We start from the raw sequence: 10,301 nt of genomic DNA on the forward strand, positions 1-10,301 counted from the left end.
CATTGTTGCCATTTATGCTCTACATGAATTTCCAATTTTTAAAGCATTTGAATGCAGTAATATATACCTAATTTTAACTTCTTTGAATATAATTTAACCATTGAAAATTCCTAAAACACAAGAGGATTTGTACAATGCCTAAGGATCATTATTATGAACACATACAGTGGATGTCTGTAATACATCGATCTCGTTAATAGAATGCTGAATTGAAGGGCTCACTGGGCTAGTCCTTGTGACATGTAAGCCTCATTTCTACTTTATATTTCTTACTTACATTTCTACTTCTTCTTCTTTCTTCTTCTTACATTCTATTTTCTGTCCTTGAACAAAAGCCTGGGAAGCACTTTGGCCATTCATTCATTCATTCTGTGAAAACCCACTAAAATGCCCCGTGTGCGCCAGGCACCAGGAGCAAAGGTTGATGGGTGTCTGTAATAATGTGCCTTACGTGCCAGCGGTTCTCTGCCTATGTTACTAAAAAAGCAGTAAGAATAATAGCTTTTGTTTAGTGGACCCTTGCTGTATGCCAGACACTGTGCTAAAAGCCCTTGACTCCTATTCCTCATTTAATCCTCACAACAGCACTAAAATATGGGTCTCTTTTTGCCTTTGTTTTATAGATGTGGAACATCAGGTCCTGAAAGGTTGAAGAACCTAACCAAGGTCATAACCAAGGTAGTCAGGGGCAGAACCAGATTCAAATCCCAGAAGAACACAGCAGTGCAGGCTCTTAGTTACTATTATGTGTATTAAGTGTACTTTTATGGGTCCCATGCTGCTGATTGCCCTTAGCTGTAATTCACCTGCCCAGAGTCTCCCGTTTGGTTTTTTGTTGTTTGTTTTATTGTTATTAATATTATTGAGGTGTAATTGACCTATAACTCTTTTGTATTTGACTTCTTACTAATGGGTAGCAAAGTCTCAAGTTATCTTTCTTGAATCCAAAGAGTTAATTCTGTATTCTACCTGAGTTGTTTTGCCTTTAGAGGTTGGTTTCCAATTTTTTTTTTTTAAGATTTTATTTATTTATTTGACAGAGAGACATAGCGAGAGAGGGAACACAGGCAGGTGGAGTGGGAGAGGGAGAAGCAGACTTCCCGTGGAGCAGGGAGCCCGATGAGGGGCCCTATCCCAGGACCCTGGGATCATGACCTGAGCTGAAGGCAGACGCTTAACCAACTGAGCCACCCAGGTGCTCCTAGTTTCCAATTTTTGTTGAGGTTCTGGAGTTTCTTACAGAATGATGTTCCTTTTTTTTTCTTGGCTCTAGATGCAGATGAGATATTTCCCAGGAATGACTGCAGATGGCCAGTGTACTTGATTTACTTACATTCTAGACCACCCAGGCTTATGAGAAAGTTGGTGATTTGGCTGGTCACAGTTGAGGGTCTCTGCCATGGCCTCGTAAGCACAAAGGAAGTCCATCGGTTTGGGACTGCTGAGTAATGGGGATACAGAGCTCAATACGAACAGGCCCTTGCTTCCAGACACTCCCAGTATTGAAGAGGACTTGGAGGCAAACAAATAGCCAACATAGTGTATCAAGTGCAGCAATAGAAACACATGGCAGAATGTTTTAAGAGCTACATGGATTCAAAGTAAGTCACTTAGAGCACGTTATTTGCTTTGTGTGCCTCTTAGTTTCATCATTGTGAAATAGACAAGTTAAAAGTATCTACCTCACAGAACTGTGGTGAAAGTTAAATGAGTCAGTATGTCCGCGCTGTATTTAGACCTGTGGATGGGAATTGTCTTGGTGATGCTGTAGTGCAGAAGAATTGCTGGCTCTTTCTGTTGCACAGCTGACTTTGTGCCATTCTGCTGTTGCTGTATGGGGTTAAGGAACATAACTGTATTTTTAAAAAGAAGAGTCAATATATGTAAAGCACTTAGAACACTGTGTGACCTGTAGAAAGTACTTTATCATATACAAAATATGTAAAATATGGAAGTATCACAGAGAATGAAATGATTAATTACATCTTTGGGGAGTCAGGAAAGCATTCCTTGAGCAGCCCCTGAAGTGGGTTTTGAACGAGGTCTAGGAGTTCAGCAAGATTCAGGGGGCAGAATGTACAGAAAGACCAAGTGCGTGGGTCTTACTTCACAAGGTGGTTGGAGTGAGAACCCACACACAGCTTCAGTGTACTCCTAGATACCGCTTGGTGTAGTATAGGAGTGTGGCTCAACATGTCGCATCCAGTCTTAGTCTGAGAGAAGAATGTGGAGGGCAAGTCATCGCTGCCCGGGACCAGGTGGAATGGGTGAGCAGCTAGGCAGGACTAGCTTCCTTCGGTCGTACACACAAGTTCACAATGATGCAAATAACCTAATTGCTCCCTATTTGCAGCATGCTTTTCTACTTTGATTCATCCGTGAGTACATTTCTTTAGTATAGTCCAATTGAAGTGACAGTGGAAACCAACCTTAGTGAATTACATGTTAGAGGTTTGAAGTCCCAATCCTTTATCCTTCCACCACTGCAAACTCTAATTAGTAGAGATAAATAGGGAGCAGGAGCTAAATGAGGTCAGATGCACCTTACTAATAGAGGCCTGGTAACTCCCAGCTGGACTAGAGGACCTAGCTAAGAGCTGAAGAGAGAGTTCCTTATCCTTCTCCTCAGTTGGTGATGACTGGCTGACCACTGGTAGGCAGTTGGCCTAACTTACCATTTGCAGGTGAAAAACCTGAACAGCTGGGAGAAGACATCCAAATGGCCAGCAGGTACATAAAAGATACTAAATATCAGTAATCATCAGGGAAATGCAAATCAAAATGACAATGAGATACCACCTTACACCTGTTAGAATGGCTAAGGTCAAAAAGACAAGAGATAACAAACGTTGGCAAGGCTGTGGAGAAAAGGGAACCTTCGTACACTATTGGTGGAATGTAATTGTTTCAGTCACTATGGAAAACAATATGGAGGTTCCTCAAAAAATTAAAAATCTACTTATTCCACTTATGGGTATGTACCCAAAGGAGATGAAAACAGGATATCAAAGAGGTATATGCATGCCCATTTTATTGCAGCATTATTTACAATAGCTAAGATGGAAACAACCCAAGTACCCATCAACAGATAAATGGATAAAGAAGATGTGAGATATATATATATTGATAAGAAAAATATCTTCAGGAATATTATTGAGCCATGAAAAAGAAGAAAATCCTGCCATGTATGGACCTTGAAGACATTATGCTAAGTGAGATAAATCAGAGAAAGACAAATAGTCTTAAATGTGGTGTTCGTTTTTATGTGGAATCAAAAAAGTCAAATTCATAAAAGCAGAGAGTAAAATGGCGGTCCCTGGAACTGGGGGCAGTGGGGGGATAGAAGAAATGTTTAAGAGTACAAACTTGCACGTAGTAATAAATAAGTCCTAGAGTTAATGCATAGTGTAGTGAATGTAGACAACAATATTATAATCATCACATTTGCTAAGACATTAAATCATAATCCAGCCATAAAAAATGAAATAATTCTGTGATGTAAGAGGTGCTGTTGCTACAATGACAGTCATCTCACAATATATAAATGTATCAAGTCAACAGGTTGTATATCTAAATTAACAAGATGTTAGACGTCAAATATATTGCAGTTAAAAGAGTAATAATTATTTGTCAAATGTGGATCTCCAAAGAGATACCAGGGTAGCATGAAACTCCTGATAGCACTTCAGAAATAACGATCATCAGTGATGTTGAAAGGGAGCCTTTAAAAATTCTACAGAAGAGAAAATATTTATAAAACACATATGAAGGACTTGTATCTAGGCTGTATAAAGATCTCTCGAAGTTCAATAACAGAGCAACAAGGCAGTATAAAAACGGCAGTAAAGGTACACATAGACCTCATCAAGAAGATACGGATGGTCACATAAGCACATGAAAAGCTACTCAACATCACTAGTTGAGGGAAATGCAAATAAAACTACAAGATAATGTTATATACCTATCAGAACGGTTACAGTTTCCGATGCCTGACAGTCCCAAGGCTGATGAGCTTGCAGAACAACCAGAACGCTCTCACATTGCTCACAGGAATGTAAAATCATACAGGTACCTTGAAAACCAGTGGGCAGTTTTTTGTAAACTTAAACATACCACCCTACAACCCAGCAATCTTACTCATAGCTATTCCCCCCCCCCAAAGAAATGAAAATCATATGTGCACACAAAAACCTGTACCCAGATGTCTGTAGCAGCTTCAATCCTAATAGCCCACAACTGGACCCCGCCCCCCACCCCAGCAATGTCCACCAGCTTGTGAGCAGATAAACAGTGGTGCTGTCCTGCACTGGAATGCCCCTGGGCCATGAAGACAGAGGGCTTGCCGCTACGGCCCCTGGGTGAATTGCCGCTGCACTGTGCCAAGTGAAAGAAGCCAGACTCCTAGGGCTACATACTGTATGCTTCCATCTGCAGGACATTACAGAAATGGCAGAACTAGAGGGATAAAAACACAGGTGGGGTGGGGGGATTGACTACAGACACAAGGGCACATTTGGGGTGATGGCAGTCCTGACTGTGGTAGTGGTTACAGGACTCTGTGTGTGTGTGTGTGTGTGTGTGTTTTGAAACTTGCACATTTAAAGAGGTGACTTCCAGGCACCTGGGTGACTCCAGTGGTTAAGCAGCTGACTCTTGATAGTGGTCATAATCTCCCAGTCATGAGATCGAGCCCCGAGTCCGGCTTCAAACTCAGCAGGGAGTCTACTTGAGGATTCTCCCTCTCTCCTTCCAGCTCGTGCTCACCTGCTCTGTATCTCAAATAAATAAAATCTTTAAAAAAAAGACTTCTGTATATAAAATATACATCAATAAACCTAGCTTAAAAAGTCAGAGTGAACACTGGAAACAAATGTCCCAACAGGGAAAAAGTAAATAAACTATGACTCATCTGTATTATGGAATGTCTGCAACAGTTAAAAATTAGATGAATATGTTGACTGGAAAGGTTTCATTAAATCGAAAAAGCAAGTTTCAGGCGCGCCTGGGTGGCTCAGTCGTTAAGCGTCTGCCTTCGGCTCAGGTCATGATCCCAGGAGCCTGGGATCGGGCCCCGCATCGGGCTCCTTGCTTGGCGGGAAGCCTGCTACTCCCTCCCCACTCCCCCTGCTGTGTTCCCTCTCTCGCTATGTCTCTCTCTGTCAAATAAATAAATAAATCTTTAAAAAAAAAAAGTTTTAAAACTTAATAGGTCCTATTTATATTAATAAAAACAAAATACATTTTTTTAGTAGGCTCCATACCCAGTGTGGGGCTTGAACTCACAACCTTGAGATCAAGAGTTGCATGCTCTACTGACTGAGCCAGCTGGGCACCCCACAAAATACGTATTTTTTTTAAGATTTTATTTATTTATTTGACAGCACAAGCAGTGGGAGCGGCAGGCAGAGGGAGAGGGAGAAGCAGGCTCCCCGCTGAGCAGGGAGCCCAACGTGGGGCTTGATCCCAGGACCCTGAGATCGTGACCTGAGCCAAAGGCAGACGCTTAACAGACTGAGCCACCCAGGTGCCCCCAAAATAGGTATTCCTACATGAGCACATACATCTATAAACACAGGAAAACATCAGGAGGAGACTAGGATAGGGAGGCAGGGCAAGGGGGGATTTCTCCTTATGTGTACATTTTTACAAGGACGATATATGTTAATGATTCGAATGTTTATAATACATATGTGAAATATATATATAATATATATGTGTGAAAATCAAGCCCAAAGGGAGAGCACACCTTTTATGAAGTTAAGGCCACTCCAGAGATGCATAATGCTCCAGTTCTACCCCCTGGGTACTGGTGTTAGGAAACACCTTCAGTCCTGCCGGCAAGGAAAAGCCTCTCCCTAGAGGACTCCGTGTGGGAGAGGATAGACTGTATCAGGCCATAATGAATGTCACCCCGCTGCATCCGGGGCGCCACCCTAGGCGCTGGGGTCTGGTTGCCTGCACCACACAGCCCAGGAGTGTGCAGTTTGCTCCCGTCGGGGAAAGGTGGGACTGTGCTCAGAGCCCGGTAATGGTGCCAGAGGCCTGCTCTGTTGCCCTGACAAATCTCCAAGCGTTAACAGAGGTAAAGTCCATCTCTGAAAGAGAAGAAAACCCAGTATGTACAGCACTGGAGGCCTTGAATTAAGTCCATTGGCAGAGGGCCCCCAAAAAGCCAACAGTGGACTGAGTCATTTATATACCCACCACAAACTCGGGAAGTGAGTGTCCCTGAGGAATGAGAAACCCATCACTGATTGGCTAAATGTTTGAGAAAGCAAGTTTGAACAACGATTTCCTGCTGGAGTAGGGGAGGTAAGAGATCTCTATTTTAAAGCAGAGAAAACGAAGGTAAGTTCTTAACTGTGTCACATTGGAACTGTGGCTAGAACTCAAGTCAGCTTTTGCTAATGTTGCTAGCCCCACATTCCTTGGCTCAGTCTCCTGCCCTTGGATGAGGAGTCTTATTCTTCATGGAGCCAAGATTGGAGAGGAGAGTGAGTGTGCCCTTCCTGGGCTGTGTGCTGTGCTGGGCGAGGGCCAGCCTTGCGCTGAACTTGGGCATATGGACCTTCAGTGGCAGCTTGTGGAGGCAGGGAGTCCTTATTATTCACCGAGCCTTTATATCCTCTTAGAAACTAAAATTCTTAATCACCTTCAGACAGCATTGTCAAGTGAAACCTGAACGTGTCAGCCATCTCTGAGATCACGTTCTGTTAACCACCTACACAGAGACTCACTTGTAAGCCCACAAACCCTAGCCTGCAAGCTTAGTATGCTGAAATGAAAGCACCTCGGCCTATGGATGTCAAGTTGCATGCGGTTGCAGACAGATACCAAGTAATCAACTGAGAAAGGACAGAAAAGAAAAACGGGATTATTTCAAATCACATTAAAACAAAACAAAACCCCATCAGTTGGGGTTCCCGGCTGGCTCAGTAGGAAGAGCACGCAACTCTTGATCTCGGGGTCATGAGTTCGAGCCCCAAGTTGGTGGCAGAGATTACTTAATAAATAAATCTTCAGTTGGGCCAGGTTGATTTCCTCAGAAAAAATTGAGTATGTCGATCAGCGAGGGCATCGCATATGTTAGAAAAGTACGAGTCAGCATGTTAGAACTGGGTTCCACATTCTCCATCACACCTAATACTTTTGCCAGGTCTTTGTAGGCAGTTGCTGTCACCAGTAATCTAGGGTGGAGAAATTTGTTGCGGTTTAGGGGTGGTGGCTGCAGAGAGGCTGGTTGGCAGAAAAGAGAGTATCTGTACTAGGTGAGACGTTGGCAAGGATGAACCCTAATGTCCTTTCTGGTTTTAAGATTCTATAATTCTAAGCCGTGAGCCTGGCCAGGCTTGCCTGTCCATCTTGTCCATATCCCAAGACTGGACAGAGATTTGCTTTATTGTTCTCACTTGGAGCTTCTGTACCTGGCACAGACCCAGCTACAACGCACGCGCTGAGTTGTACACATAAGCATCCCACTGTGGACAGGCCTGTGTGTTCTGGGGAAACACCGTTCACTTCTTGGCTTCCCAGCATCACCTGCCCCTGCTGCAGGCCCACCTGCTTCTACACACGCTCTTGCCTGCACCCGGAAATACTTGTCTGTCATCCAGTTCTTACCCGGCTCCCTCCTACTAAAGGCTGTTTCAGTGGTAAGAAGGAGAAAGCCACTTAAGTCTGCTCAAAGGCAGAAAGGACAGCCCTCCCAGGGACTGGCCCTTCTTCCGTTCCTCTCTCAGAAGCCACATGGTCCTTGCTGTTGGCTTGCTTCTGTGCATCTGCTCCATCCTGTTCTCTGCAGATTGGCTCCCCTGGCTTTACAAGGTCATGTCCCCCAGAACTTCAGCATGCATTTTGCTCTGTCTTAACACAGTGCTGGCTTTGGCGTCAATTTGACATGACTTTCCACCTCAGCTGCTCATAGCTGACTGACTCTAATTCTGGATCCCATCTCCAGATTTCCCAGAAAAATCTGATGGCTGCCTTCTGGTCAGGCGTCCACCCCTAATCTGATCAGTGGGGAGAAGCATGAATGGCAGCCGTAGTTGCAGGGACAGGGGGGTTCCAACGGAAGGGCTGACGTTTAGCTGAGCACTCCGGAGAGTAACCACAGTACCCTCCAACTGGCTCAGTTACTCACGAATGCACATCTGGGAATATAAGAATCCTGAGGTCATTGTTTCGGTGTTATTTCTGTAAGATTCTGGGCCTTGAGTTCCACAACTAAAGAAATAGAGCACTGGGGAAAAGCCCCACCAAAGGATTTCAAGGTAATGGTGAAAATTAGGAGGAAGAGGCCCTTCCGGTTCTAAAATTCCGAGGATTCCCATGGAAAGATAGAATACTGAGCCTATAGAAGAAAAGAAGAGCGTCCTCATGCACAAAGCCGGCTGTATAAAGGACTCCTCTATCGGGTGCATTGTAAGGGGAAAGAACCTACATTGCAGAACGAGCAATGTGATCTACCATTTACACATACTATCAGCAACAATTTAGATTTGCTCTCCAGTTCTGAGAAAGCTGAGGCGATGCTTGTACTTCCGCATGGCGGTGAGCACGGAGAAAGCACTTTTAGCATCAAGGACTTCAACGGCAAGTGCCATCGCCGTTCTGCCGACAGAAAACAAAGGCACAGAAAGGTAAACGTTCACACCACGCAGCCTGATAGTGGCTGAGCTGGGGCCAGTGTGCACTCACTGCCAGCACCACAACCTCTCTCCTGCCCCAGGATTCTCAGGATTCTCAAACCCACCTAGTCATTGGAGTCAAGGGGATTGGGGGGGGGTGGTGTCAGACATGGTAAAAAGCAGATTGCGAGGCACTACCTGGGAGAACGGAAACATAGCCCTTGGGAGGGAGCCCTAGCTCTGTATTTTTATAAAGCTCCAAGTTACGTTTTTTTAAGATTTTATTTATTTGATAGCACAAGCAGGGGGAGCAGCAGGCAGAGGGAGAAGCAGGCTCCCCACTGAGCAGGGAGCCCGATGCGGGATTCGATCCCAGAACCCTGAGATCATGACCTAAGCCAAAGGCAGATGCTTAACCGACTGAGCCACCCAGGCACCACTCCCCCTCCTTTTTAAAAAATATACTTAGGGCGCCTGGGTGGCTCAGTTGGTTGAGTGGCTGCCTTCAGCTCAGGTCATGATCCTGGAGTCCCTTGATCGAGTCCCGCATCAGGCTTCCTGCTCGGCAGGGAGTCTGCTTCGTCCTCTGACCCTATCCCCTCTCAGGTGTTCTCTCTCTCTCATTCTCTCTCTCTCAAATAAATAAATAAAATCTTTAAAAAAAAACAAAACAAAACAAAAATAAAAAATATATTTATTAGAGAACTTACGGGGTAGGGGCAGAGGGAGAGGGAATCTCCAGCAGACTCCCCGCTGAGTGAGCAGCCCAGCACGGGGCTTGATCCTGTGACCCAAGATCATGACCTGAGCCAAAATCAAGAGTCAGGTGCTTAACCCACTGAACCACCCAAGGTGCCTCTAAAGCTCCGAGGTATTTCTGGGAACAATTGCACTCGTCAAAATTTTCAATTGCAAAAGTAACTGAGAAGGATGGTGGTGTTTTCCTGGCCATGAACAGTGTGAAGGAAGGTGTCAGGCTTTTCCTGATACACAGTGGTATCTACCTATCACGCATCGCACCCCACAGCCTACTCTGAGAACCCGAGAATGAGTCCACGCCAACAGTGTGACCAGACACCTTGTGAGGCCTCCCTGCCGTCCCCCGAAGCCCGAAGATGAAGATGCACGTTCCCAACAGGGACTGAAGGGTTAAGTGAGAAGCGTTTGTAAAGTGGCCCCATGCCTGCCACGTAGTATATGTTCAATAAAAGTTTCTTGTTGACCGTGTTTCCAGAGCGGCTGTCACTGATAAAAGGAGCCTGCATTTCTCATCTTCCATTGCTAGCCATTTCACAGGAAAGGGCCAAAAGCTGTTAACAGGGATGAAACGCTGAGAACAGAGGAAAGCCAATATGGAATAATGGCAAATTGCTTTTATCAAACAGACCAAATAGTAACTCCAGTTTGGGAAAAAACAAAGGTAAATATTGGCCGGCCCTAGAGCCCTTGAACTGTTTTAGAGCTGTGGGATCAGACCCAACACCAGGTCTCTCACCCCCAGGTCACCGGAGCTGGCAAGCTGTGCTGCCCACCCCCAGCCCAGCGAGCCCTAGATGCCACCCACCCCCACCCCCTGTCAGTTTTCCCGATGAGGTTCCAGTCCTTGGGGTGAGTGTCCTGGTGTAGACTATGAGAGGAGGAAGCAAGCACTTGTCACCCCAGTGTGCGTAAACT

General features: G+C 45.1%; 1 non-coding gene across 1 annotated transcript; it reads left to right on the forward strand.

Moving 5' to 3' along the window:
- Positions 1-1,722: 1,722 nt before the first annotated feature.
- On the forward strand, positions 1,723-1,853 carry LOC118009722. The gene has a single exon (XR_004679007.1). It is a non-coding gene; the product is annotated as a small nucleolar RNA SNORA46 (small nucleolar RNA).
- Positions 1,854-10,301: the final 8,448 nt, after the last annotated feature.

This window comes from Mirounga leonina, unplaced genomic scaffold, assembly GCF_011800145.1.
Source record: "Mirounga leonina isolate KUSES-001 unplaced genomic scaffold, KU_Mleo_1.0 Mir_127, whole genome shotgun sequence".
NCBI lineage: Eukaryota > Metazoa > Chordata > Mammalia > Carnivora > Phocidae > Mirounga > Mirounga leonina.